The sequence below is a fragment of the Trichomycterus rosablanca genome, chromosome 12 (genome assembly GCF_030014385.1).
Source record: "Trichomycterus rosablanca isolate fTriRos1 chromosome 12, fTriRos1.hap1, whole genome shotgun sequence".
Lineage (NCBI taxonomy): Eukaryota > Metazoa > Chordata > Actinopteri > Siluriformes > Trichomycteridae > Trichomycterus > Trichomycterus rosablanca.
The window spans coordinates 25,499,069-25,512,974 of NC_085999.1; positions in this window are offsets into that span (position 1 = coordinate 25,499,069).

The following is a 13,906-nucleotide window of genomic DNA, read 5'->3' on the forward strand; positions in this document are numbered from 1 at the left end:
TATTTAAAAAACTCATACCAGCACAACACACGCTAACACACCACCACCATGTAATTGTCACTGCAGTGCTGAGAATGATCCACCACCTAAATAATACCTACTCTGTAGTGGTCCTGGGAGAGTCCTGACCATTGAAGAACAGCATGAAAGGGGGCTAACAAAGCATGCAGAGAAACAGATGGACTACAGTCAGTAATTGTAGAACTACAAAGTGCTTCTATATGGTAAGTGGAGCTGATAAAATGGACAGTGAGTGTAGAAACAAGGATTTAATGTTATGGCTGATCGGTGTATATATACCAGTATACTGATGTAAAAATGATAAATAAGCATATTTAACTCAGCAGCTTTGCTAGTATCTGCCAGTGTTTCCATCAGTTGTTGATACCCCCCCCCCCCTGTTCACTGTAATAACATTGTAATAATGTGTATAGAACTGAAATAAAACATTAAAAAGTTGTCTCAAGCAACATGAAATAATATTAATAAATAAAAATTAATAAATGTATGTATTTATTCATAAATAAAAGCAATGTTAAGAGCACAAGTCGACATTACTCTTAAAGTTTAAATGAACAACCTCTCATCCTCTTGACGGATGTGTGTGCTCTATTATTTAACTCCAACTTCAGATGATCCCTCTGGCTTGATAACCTTTAACAAGCAATTCTGCTAAGTGCTAACAAGTTTCTGACAATCCCTTTGTTGAATCTTTGCCCATTCCTTCCCTGCAAAAGCCTCCAGCTCATTGAGGTTTGATGGTTTTCATGCTGGAGCTGCTTTCTTTAAATACCAACAAAGATTTTATAAGGGATTTAAATCAGGGCACAGAAAAGGCCAATCCAGTATATTTCAAGTCCAATTATCAACCAGGCATATTGGTGGCACATCTCCACATAATCACTGACCCACCTCCATAGTGTTTTTTTGTCATAAGCTTGACCTTTCTTGCTCCAGATGGACCATACAGTTCCAGACTTGTGATTAGTACTGTGTCCCAGAACTTCCTTCTGGAATATACCAGTCAACCATTCATTTGCTTCTTTAGTGAAGAGTAACGTGCATTGTGGAGTCTGGCCATAAAGTCTGTGATATGTGAAGTTAGGTAATCTTCTTATGGTGGCCACTGACACATTTGTCACAGCTTTCATCAGGTCATCCTTTAAGTCTTTTGCAATAACACAGGTTGGTGTAGGTGTTGAATCATTGTGATAGGGCAAAATTACCTAAATAAATTGCATCATTAATTTTCTTTGCTCATATACTGCTTCATTTAACTAGTATTTAATATGACTAGGTGTTCCAACTCTTACTTGAGTGGGGTTGGTCCTCTCGGAGATGTATCCACCACTATGACACATCATTACTTGTGTACTCCTGCATCATCGGGTGTTTCGGCCTTTTATCGCAAGACACCCTCAGCCTGATCAGACCTGGATGTGTGTCCCGCAGTGACTGAGTGATCATTCAGCAGCCCAAACTGTCTCCTTTCGTTTTAGGCACAGCCAGTGGCTTCTCTTTTTGGCAGTGGTGGCAAGTTCTTTATTAACCTTCTGCTGGGTCTGACCCCAGATGCCTTCCTTCCTTTTCTTTGCTCATACACCGATCAACCGTAACATTAAAACCACCTCCTTGTTTCTACACTCACTGTCCATTTTATTAGCTCCACTTACCATAAAGGAGCATGTAGTTCTACAATTACTGACTGTAGTTTATCTGTTTGTCTGCATGCTTTGTTAGCCCCCTTTCATGCTGTTCTTCAATGGTCAGGACTCTCCCAGGACCACTACAGAGTAGGTATTATTTGGGTGGTGGGTCATTCTCAGCACTGCAGTGACAATGACATGGTGGTGGTGTGTTAGTGAGTGTTGTGCTGGTATGAGTGGATAAGACACAGCAATGCTGATGGAGTTTTCAAACACGTCACTGTCACTGCTGGACTGAGAATAGTCCACCAACCAAAAATATCCAGTCAACAGCGCCCCGTGGGCAGCGTCCTGTGACCACTGATGAAGATCTCAAAGATGACCAACTCAAACAGCAGCAATAGATGAGCGATCGTCTCTGACTTTACAGCTACAAGATGGACCAACTAGGTAGGAGTGTCTAACAGAGTGGACAGTGAGTGGACACAGTATTTAAAAACTCCAGTATTGCTGCTGTGTCTGATCCGCTCATACCAGCACAACACACATTAACACACCACCACCATGTCATTGTCACTGCAGTGCTGAGAATGATGCACTACCTAATTAATACCTGCTCTGTAGTGGTCCTAGGAGAGTCCTGACCATTGAAGAACAGCATGAAAGGGGGCTAACAAAGCATGCAAAGAAACAGATGGACTACAGAACTACAAAGTGATTCTATATTTTGAAATGGACAGTGAGTGTAGAAACTAGGAGGTGGTTTTAATGTTATGGCTGATTGGTGTATACTGCTTCATTTAACTGATAAAGATGTAATTTAAAGCATGATCCACACAAACCGCAGGAACCCGTAGGCATGGCAAACTTGTCCGTTACATTTTTATTTTTAAATTTTCCTGAACACTGATTGTTATTGTAATTACTGAATGCTCTGTGAGTATCACATCAGTGCACTCTGCTCTATTAGACCCAGCTTACTTATTCACACCTTTACTAATTGCTTATTTATACATAGCCAGTGAGTTAATCAATATTCAGGCCAAATCTTTTGGTTCCATTTTCTTAATTGTGTTTTCCTATTGCCCTTCCTTTGTTATTTAATATCTGCGGCATAGTAAAAATAAAGGTGCGTCATGACTGTTGACTTTGAGGAAAAACAGTTTTATTATGCATGAGATTGCATTCGGCAAATGGAAAATGGACCTATAAAATTATTTGGACAGCTTGTATGAAGGCATTTACAATCTGCCAGAAGAAATCCAGCAAAGTGGGAGTGTTAAACGGGCATGTTATGAAAATTAAAGCCTCGTTCATTTGTGTGCGCCATTTGAGCAGCAGGAATTCAGAAGGGCAGGAGAAAGATATCGATCTGAACTTGAGAGCGGCGGCTTTTCTGATCTCAGTCGGGCACTGGAGTCTCTTTCTTTCTCTCGCATGCACACAAACTTGGTCCCACACACCCCTGGGGTGTAATCGGCAGCCTAGAGGGTACCCATGGCAACTAAAACGATCAGGAGTTGAAAACACAGCTAGGAGTGTGTCCAACTTTTAACAAATTTCACCAGCAATTAGGTCTCCCTGGAATTAAAGAAGGATAAAGGGATGAAGAAACGGTGGAAAAAAGCCGTCATTTTTCTGTACCCTGGCGTGATCAAAAGCACCATCACCTTTGAGCCTGTTTATGTGTGCGCACACGTGTGTGCTAACTAAAACGTTTTCAGGGACACGCCGCCTGTCGGGTGTTTCTTTTGAACTCCATCATCAAGCACTACAATTTTAAATGTGTGAGCGCGTAGCTGTGTGCCAGAGGTCCACGCGTCAACGCCTCAATCACTTTAAAGCAGTTTAAAAGCAGCTGCTTCAATTTACCCCCAGACCTGTTTTTTAATGTCGCTAACACATGCACAGCCATTTCATGCACACATTTTAGAAGCCTTTTTCAAATAAAAAAGGAGTAAGAGCAGGCGCATAAACGAGGCCCTAATCAACTTAGCTTGGCATTTCTTAGATGTTATCGTGACAAAGAGGCGAAGGACACCAAGCCTGGTTAGAATTAAGTCTCATTTTTATCAGTGCTGGTTTTCATAATTCTAATTTCTTTTCATCATCTAGTGTGCGAGCTCAATCTAATAATGCATCCCAGTGTAAGACCATTTTATCCGTGTAACTCGCTCCATATCAAGTGCCTTTCAAATCAGCCTGCTGCTCCACACACAGAGACCAGACTACACAAAAAGACTGTCTATTGTTTTGTATAAGAGAAAGAAGCTACAGTTACAATAGGTCCAGACTCTGGATGATCTGTACTTGTAACTCTTGTTGAACAGAACTTTTTCTTCAGGGATTTACAGATGAAATTGTATAGCACTTTTTACAGTTGACATTGTCTGAAATCAGCTTTACAGATTTTAGGACCAAAAAACTGCAGTGTAAGCCGAGGGCAGCAGTGGCAAGGAAAAACTCCCTTTACAAAGAAGAAACCTTAAGAGGATTCATCCTCATTTGGTGGCCTAGATGATCATTTAGTTCATTAGAATGTGATGGAATAGACTAGATAGGTTCTAAGTAAAAAACAAACAATTTATACAGTTGATTGTCTTTAGGTTCAGTCTGTGGTACAATAAAGTTTGTTGGTGAGCTCTGAACATTGTGGGTGCAGTCACCACAGATTCCCAACACATCGCAGCCTCGAACCTACAGGCTTAAGCCTCAGGTTGGTGAAGGGGTTTCACGTCAGAGCCATCTCGGAGTAAAAACCCCAGATGAAGTGGTTAACGTTTGATACTAACAAAATCTTTAATAATGAGATGTCAACAGTGCTGAATATAGCATGAGACTCCGCCCCTTAAATATTACAGCTTAACTGAAATAGAAATTCCCTGGTTTAAAAAGAAGAATCAAAATTTTGAGTGAATAAATATGTATTTAATCTGGCATTGAAAGTTGTGACCGAGGTCTAATTTTAAACAGAGGCAGGGAAATTATTGCAAAGTTATTATAGGAAATATGAGTATCCCTGAATATTGTGAATGAAACTGATGGCATGTTTATTAATATTTTTTCCCCCTAATGTTAGCATGTAGAGTGTAAATAATAGAGGTCCCAATCCTAACCCCTGTGGAACACCATACTTTATTTATGTAGTTTCTGAGCATTTATTATTAATATGGACAAAGTGGTCAGTGGGAGTGGTCAGTCAGATTGGTCAGTCAGATAGGATTACAACCATGAGAGTGCTGGTATGAGTGGATAAGACACAGCAGTGCTGATGGAGTTTTTCAACACAACACTGTCCCTGATGGACTGAGAATAGTCCACCAACCAAAAATATATCCAGCCAACAGCACCCCATGGGCAGTGTCCTGTGACCACTGATGAAGGTCTAGAAGATGAGCAACTCAAACAGCAGCAATAGATGAGCGATTGTCTCTGACTTTACATCTACAGGGTGGACCAACTAGGTAGGAGTGTCTAATAGAGTGGACAGTGAGTGAACACGGTATTTAAAAACTCCAGCAGCGCTGCTATGTTTGATCCACTAATACCAGCACAACACACACTAACACACCACCACCATGTCATTGTCACTGCAGTGCTGAGAATGATCCATCACCTAAATAATACCTGCTTTGTGGTGGTCCTGTGGTGGTCCAGACCATTGCAGAACAGGGTGAAAGCAGATTTAAAAGGTATGTAGAGAAATAGATGGACTACAGTCAGTAATTGTAGAACTTCAAAGTGCTTCTATATGGTAAGTGGACCTGTGAGTTCAAGGAAATGCTATGGTTACAAACCATAACAGTCTTTCTATGTATTATTGTAAACAAAAATATGACAATGACAACATTGAGATGGACTTGAACGCTATTCAAATATCAAAGCCCATATTGGGCATTTACTGAAAGATTTTTCACAAAACGTTCCACCGTTTTAGAATTGTAATGACCCAATTAGTGGTGTACTAATATGACATATTCTAGTAAATTCAAAACCATAAAGCGTACTTTGGATGGTCGACTAGGTTTCTGCTTATTAAAAGGTCTGGTAACCAAAGCCAAACCAAGTGTGTGCAGCTTTGAGCAATGCAATCAGCAGCCTCGTCCAAGATATAAAAAGTTGGTAAGTTTTTATTAGTTTTACAAAAATCTAACTAGAAAGTGAAATACATTTTTAGGTTGGGCCAGAAATATAGCATTTCTCTAAATAAAATAATAGTTGTTATGTTTTAAATTGGTCATCAAGACTTTTTACATTTACAATTTTGGCATTTAGCTTTTATCCAAAATGACTTAAAGTACTGTGACAGTATATTGTCTAAGCAATTGAGGATTAAGGGCCTTGCTCAAAGGCCCAACAGTGGCAACCTAGCAGTGGTGGGGCCTGAACCAGCAACTTTTCGATTAATAGCCCAGTGCTCTAACCGCTAGGCTACAACTGCCCATACATTATCCCTAGACCATCAATCAGCCAGCAGAGGTCGTAATTGCATGAGTTATGAGGTCCCTATCCGGCTTCTCACCCTGTATAAACAACAAGCTAATCGTTGTTCGTGTAGATGCCCAGCCCAGCCGAATGGCAGACCTTAGTTTCGAACCGACGAGTTTGAAATGTCAGCTCTGGTTTGCTAGCGTGTTTTAAGTACCAATACTTAATACATTTTACAGCATCTGAAAACGCTTATGTTTATTTCAACATGCCAGTTCTGAATTCTTACATTCATGGTCTATTTAAAATAAAGCCTCCGACTCTCACAAATCTACTTTTTCCCAAATCGTATTTGGATTTAACATTCTGCAGGTGCTTATTCATTATTTGTTCTTGTTTCTTCTATCCTTATCGTTCTCATCTTCTCCTGACTCGGTCGCTTACAGTGGTTCAGAGAGCAGTGTGTAAACAGTAGACCACGGAGCTTCTGATAACATCTCGCCCTCTTTCTCCATCCACCCTCCCGCCATCACTCTCTCGCTCTCTCACGTTCGACACAAGCATTGCATTGTTCTCTTGTCCTTCTCGCTCACTCATCTTTCACTGCACTCCGCCTTTCATCCCTAAACCCCCTCGGTGCACCCTTCTACCTGGTGTGAAGGAAGACTGGGATGAGAGAAGTGACTGTGAGAGACAGAAATGGCCTGGAAGAATATCACTTTCTGGTAGTTTGCAGTGTTTTCTACCAGCCAAACTTCCAATAGTCAAGATTTAGTCAAGCAGTAACCAGTCCACCAGTAGGGTAGTGGTAGCTTTGAAGTTGAAGTACTTGACTAGTAATCAGAAGGTTGCTGTGTCAGGCCCCACAAATGCCAGGTTGCCATTGTTGAGCCCTTGAGCAAGACACTTAATGCTCAGTTGCTTGGATTGTATATGGTCACAAATCTAAGTTGCTTTGAGTATAAACATCTACTAAATGCCATGAATCTTAATCTACTAGCATAGTTTTGCAAATAAAAGAACATAACATCACTGCAGAGTATCGTGGGTATTAAAGTGTTAAATTTGCCAATGGTGCACCTTTCTACATTGAACTTCATGCGATCTTGAGTGCAAGTGCCAGTTAGGTAAATACATGTGGTCTGAAGACTGTATGAAGGTGCACAGATAACATTGTAACTTAATCAGCCTAGAAGCAGTCTGGGTCCTTTGTGTGTGGAGTTTGCATGTTCTCCCCGTGTCTGTGTGGCTTCTCTCCAGAAGCTCTGGTTTCCTCCTACAGTACAAAGACATGCAAGTGAAGTAAATTGAAGATACAAAATAGTCAGTGACAATTGAACTTGATGAATCTTGTGTAACCAGTAATTACATGTCCTGTCATGAATGTAAACAAAGTGTGAAATGGTGTTAAATCCTAATAAATAAATAAATAAATACTTAAATAATCAGCCTGGAAACACCACTCCAACTCCAAACAACATTATCTGAGAAGAGACCAATCCCCTTAATATTTTCCTGTTCTTGCAGGTCAAGCCATCATCCATAGAACAAGTTGGGACGGTGGTAGCCTAGTGGGTAAAGATTTGATTTGCATTCAGAAGATTGTAGGTTCACACCCTGGATCTGCCATGCATTGAACTGTACATATGTAAATGTATATATGACAAATAAAGGTGTTCTGTAAAAAGTGGCCTCACAGCAAGAAGGTCCTGGGTTTGATCCCCAGGTGGGGCGGTCCGGGTCCTTTCTGTGTGGAGTTTGCCTGTTGTCCGCGTGGGTTTCCTCCGGGTGCTTCGGTTTCCTCCAACAGTCCAAAGACATGCAAGTGAGGTGAATTGGAGATACTAAGTTGTCCATTACTGTGTTCGATATAACCTTGTGAACTGATAAACCTTGTGTAATGAGTAACTACCATTCCTGTCATGAATGTAACCAATGTGTAAAACATGATGTTAAAATCCTAATAAACAAACAAACAATCTGTAAAAAGTTTTTTGCTAAAGGGCTTCCTTTCCAAACACCTCACATTCAGCCCATGAAGGTCTTGATAATTAACTGAATTCAATTAGGTGTTAAATGAGCCATCCAGGTCCGGGGGGCGACATCCCTGCAGTGTGATTCGAGCATTTGCTCACTGAGCATAAAAAGTGCTGATGTTTAGTGATTACGTTTATTAAAAGTCAGAATTATAGCATGTAAAAATTTTTAAACCCTGACCAAAGGGTGTAAAGCATAAAAGTGCTTATTACAATGGATGTATGAATAAAGACCAAACAATTTTTTTGTGGTAGTTGATGTGAATTCACTTAGCCATCAGTAGTCTCTTGTTGGCCCATTTTGACCAAAGGAACTCTGGTTCTTGTACTGGTTCAAGGCTTCTTAGGCCCATGTCTCCACCAATTTTTGGGAGCCGTACTGAAGTAAATAGTACTAACATGATGGCGGAGTGTTTGTTTGTTTGTTTATTAGGATTTTAACATCATGTTTTACAAGCTCTTGATGCATGCTCAATAATCCAGGTACACAAATCCACAAAGTTGAATCAGTTCATCTGGACACAAGTTTGTTGTAGAGATACGTTTCGCCACTCATCCAAGTGACTTCTTCAGTCTGAGCTGGTGGTGAATAACCCCAACCTTATATGCAGCCGAATTTCAAAACGCATAACAATGGAATCAGGTCCATATGCAAATCACAATGACCATTAATTACAATGGCCATGTGTGCCTTTCACACATGATTGGGGTATAGCTCCTATTACGGCGTTGTAAGATGGTGAGAGATGTACTCTCAGGTCCCCTCCCCGGTTCAGGGATGGTCATTCCCTCTTCACATAGATGGCCTCTTTGACTCCCCGTTCAAACCAGCGTTCGTCCTTGTCAAGGATTTGTTTTGTAACACTTTGGTTACATTCATAATGGTAACTACTCATTACACAAGATTCATCAGTTCACAAGGTTACCTCACTTGCACGTCTTTGGACTGTGGGAGGAAACCGGAGCACCTGGAGGAAACCCACGCAGACACAGGGAGAACATGCAAACTCCAAACAGAAAGGACCCGGACCGCCCCACCTGGTGATCAAACCCAAGACCTTCTTGCTGTGAGGCGACAGTGCTACCCACTTAGCCACCGTGCTGCCCCGATGGTGGAGTGTGTAGATTTGTGCTGCTGTTACAGATGTTTGTTGTATGCAAAAAGCTGATGTAAATGGTTTACAGCTATTTTTGCTTTCTCTATCCTTTACCACTTTACACGCCCACTAACAATGCCAAATATTCTTTGGTTTCAGCTGCAAACAAACGTTCACAGTTAGGAAGCCTTTTTTTTTTTTTGTGGAAACGCACTGAACCGGTTCTAAATCAAGTTCCACATTGAAGGAAAAGGGCTGTGAGAGAACCCAAAGATTAGCTGCTAGTTTAGCCAAGAGACTGGAAACCGCTTTTGTTTTTAGAACTGTACACTGTTCTATATTACCAACCCAGCATTCACAGCGCAGTTATATGCAGATATATGACCGCTACAAGCTAAACCTTTGCTAAATAGCTTGTCTGACTTTCTATTTAGATTTATTCCATAAAGGTCTTGGTATTTAGATTTAGATTTCAGTCAGGTGTGGTGAACTAGAACACCAAGCAATGCCATCCTGTAGGCCTCCAGGACTAGTGTGTCTTGTGATTAAAGTTTGCCTTCTTTAAAGAGTCTGTTTAGCTTAGCAAGTGGAACAATGTGGGCTCTGTTGGCTGTTCCAGTTTTAGCTATGCTTACTGTAATCAGTTTGAATTTGACAAAAAGTAAGACCCACCACTCAGTGATGATCAGTGCCTCTGGTGGCCAAAAGCAGTCAAATCAATCACCAGTAGTCCTAGAAACATCTGACAGTGGGTCCGGTTTTCCTGGAGTCACTAGGCACAATGCAGTAGCACACCCTGAACAGAACACCAATCTATCGCGAGGTTGCGTCCATTAACAACCAATCCCCAAACATAGCCAATTAATATAAAGATAAAAGCTACACAGAATCTCTCAGCATTCATTAATTTATTCATTCATAAATGTACTGTATACACCGATCAGCCATAACATTAAAACCACCTCTTTGTTTCTACACTCACTGTCCATTTTATCAGCTCCACTTACCATATAGAAGCACTTTGTAGTTCTACAATTACTGACTGTAGTCCATCTATTTCTCTACATACCTTTTCAGCCTGCTTTCACCCTGTTCTTCAATGGTCAGGACCACCACAGGACCACCACAGAGAAGGTATTATTTAGGTGGTGGATCATTCTCAGCACTGCAATGACATTGACATGGTGGTGGTGTGTTAGTGTGTGTTGTGCTGGTATGAGTGGATCAGACACAGCAGCGCTGCTGGAGTGTTTATATACCGTGTCCACTCACTGTCCACTCTATTAGACACTCCTACCTAGTTGGTCCACCTTGTAGATGTAAAGTCAGAGATGATTGCTGCTGTTTGAGGTGCTGTTTGTTCACCTCACAGACCTTCATCAGTGGTCCCAGGATGCTGCCCACGGGGCACTGTTGGCTGGATATTTTTGGTTGGTGGACTGTTCTCAGTCCAGCAGTGACAGTGAGGTGTTTAAAAACTCTATCAGCATTTCTGTGTCTTATCCACTCATACCAGCACAACACACACTAACACACCACCACCATGTCAGTGTCACTGCAGTGCTGAGAATGAACCACCACCCAAATAATACCTACTCTGTAGTGGTTCTGGGACAGTCCTGACCATTAAAGAACAGCATGAAAGGGGACTAACAAAGCATGCAATAGATGGACTACAGTCAGTAATTGTAGAACTACAAAGTGCTCCTATATGGTAAGTGGAGCTGATAAAATGGACAATGTGTGTAGAAACAAGGAGGTGGTTTTAATGTTATGGCTGATCAGTGTATATACTAACCACTTCATATTAGACAGGGTGAACATCCAACACACACTTACCCATTTACTCATTTAACTAGGGGCAGCCAATACACTTTTGAATGTTTGTGGATGGTATGAGGTAACTTAACTCCCAAAAAGAAACCGAGTAGTTTGGTATGTTCTTTCAGTGTTTCAGTTAGATTATTATTGGGTATTCTAGTTACCTCGCACAAATCTATTAACACAGTGGCAACACTTTGAGTAGTTTGGTATGTTCACTGTGCTGCCCACATGACCTTACTAAATTTTAATTTGATCTGGATTCAATTTTCACCTTAGGTAACTGTCTGTACAGAGATTTTGCATGTTCTCCAAGTTAGCATAAGCTTTTTCGGGTACTCTTAAGGAACACTGGTTTATAAGCACTGCTAAGTAGTGTGAATGAATGATGTATGGATGTTGCCCTGTGATTAATTGGAACCATGTCCACGCTGTGAATGAAGCAGTTGGAACAAGAATGAAGCTATTAGTAAAAATAAATGGATGAACAAAAGTCAGCTTTGAAATGAAAACATAAACAGGAACTTAACGCCAGAATTTTGTGCCTTTTAACAGTGTATAATCACCACTTTGATGTCACCTACAAGCTAATGTCAAATGTTTCGTTGTAATTACTGTTTATACTGTAGGTATTAGGTCAAATATATACTGTTTGAAGGAAATCTAAAGCTCAGTAGTGAGCGAGTGTATGAGCCCTGTGAACATGTGTACACATGCAGAACTATTTATGCATTAATCCTGGCAGTTAATTCCACTGACAGTTGATGGAACGTAATGCGTATCGCCTCTGAATCACAGTTTCATATTCCCGTGTCACTCAGAAAGCAAATTTAATGTAGTACAACACCTTTGTATCATTTCCATGCCGGGTGTATATACACTGATCAGCCATAACATTAAAACCACCTTCTTGTTTCTACACACATTGTCTATTTTATCAGCTCCACTTACCATATAGAAGCACTTTGTAGTTCTACAATTACTGACTGTAGTCCATCTGTTTCTCTGCATGCTTTGTTAGCCCCCTTTCATGCTGTTCTTCAGTGGTCAGGACTCTCCCAGGACCTCTACAGAGTAGGTATTATTTGGGTGGTGGGTCATTCTCAGCACTGCAGTGACACTGACATGGTGGTGGTGTGTTAGTGTGTGTTGTGTTGGTATGAGTGGATAAGACACAGCAGCGCTGCTGGAGTTTTTAAACACCTCACTGTCACTGCTGGACTGAGAATAGTCAGTGGGCAGTATCCTGTGACCACTGAAAAAGGTCTAGAAGATGACAACTCAAACAGCAGCAATAGATAAGCGATCATTCCTGACTTAACATCTACAAGGTGGACCAACTAGGTAGAAGTGTCTAACAAAGTGGACAGTGAGTGGACATGGTATTTAAAAACTCCAGCATTGCTGCTTTGTCTGATCCACTCATACCAGCATAACACACACTAACACACCACCACCATGTCAGTGTCACTGCAGTGCTGAGAATGATCCACCACCTAAATAATACCTGCTCTGTGGTGGTCCTGTAAAGCTCTACCCACTAGGCTACCACTGTCTGGATCTAATAAATGTTGGGCTGATGATAGTTCTTTGGAGTTCACATGTTGAATGCAGCAAATATGATCAGGTATTTCAGGTAATGATCAGGCATATATACAACACAACCCAAACAGCTGGGTTGAAGTAAGCAGTAGTATTTTACTCATATGTTTATACAAAGATTTACCACCAAATCGACCATATGGGCTTGTTTATTCAGTGGCTTTGGAAGTGCACTCACACCCCTGATGATCCAGAAGAAACATGATGAGCTAATCTAATCAATTGCATTAATAAATGCAAAGAGCCACTACCGCTATTCAGACAATGCAAATGAAAGAAGATTGGCTGTGTTCATTCAGCTCTGTCCAGCAGTCTGATTAACTCATGAATGAGGAAATCGTAGAAATGAAAATTATTCAGGAGAACAATCCCCCTTCACTGCATTAGTCTGGGAACAAGACTCATTTGTGTCTGGTGTGCTTGCATCAATTATGTTAAAAGGCTGGTCAAAAATTGGCTTGTCTATTTTCTTAAGTCATTCGGAAAATGCATTCATTCATTTTAACCAATTGCTTTGTTCTGGTTCTACAGCACGTTGACTTGGTGGGTAGTGCTGTCGCCTCACAGCAAGAAGTCCTGGGTTCGATTCCCAGGGGGAGCTGTCCGGGTCCTGTCTATGTGCATGTTGTGCTTGTGCCTGCATGGGTTTCATTAGGGAGCTTTGGTCCAAAGACATGCAGTCAGGATAACTGGAGATACTAAAATTGCCCTTAGGTGTGTGTGTGTGTCTGTGATGGACTGGCAACCTGTCCAGGGTGTTTCCTACCCTTCACCCAGTAAATTATACCCACTGTGACCCTTAATAGGGTGATTAGGTGGTAAAATAGACAATGAATATGTGCTACACCCAGCACAGGCTGCCAATCCATCGTAGGACGTCACAGAAACACAATCAGACAATCAACAGGTGCAGACAATCCACCTTCTGAATTTTTTTGACTGGTGAAAAGAAAAACCCACACAGACATGAAGAAAACATTTTAAACACTGACAGACAATGACTAGACAAGGATCAAGCCCATTTCTCCAAAACCCACACAAGTTGATACTGATAACTTATCAGTGGTTGTATAATGAGCTTTGGTAATGTCTGTGTGGAGTTTGAAATATTCTTCACTTTACAAACAGGATACTATGCCCCCAGGTGTGAGTTTGAATACACAAATGGGTACGCTGCCATGTGATCCTTCCTCAGGCTCTAGACGTACCATCCAGGCAGTTGTTGAAGCAAAATGAATAAATGAATGAATATTACACCCTGAAGTTATTGGATAAA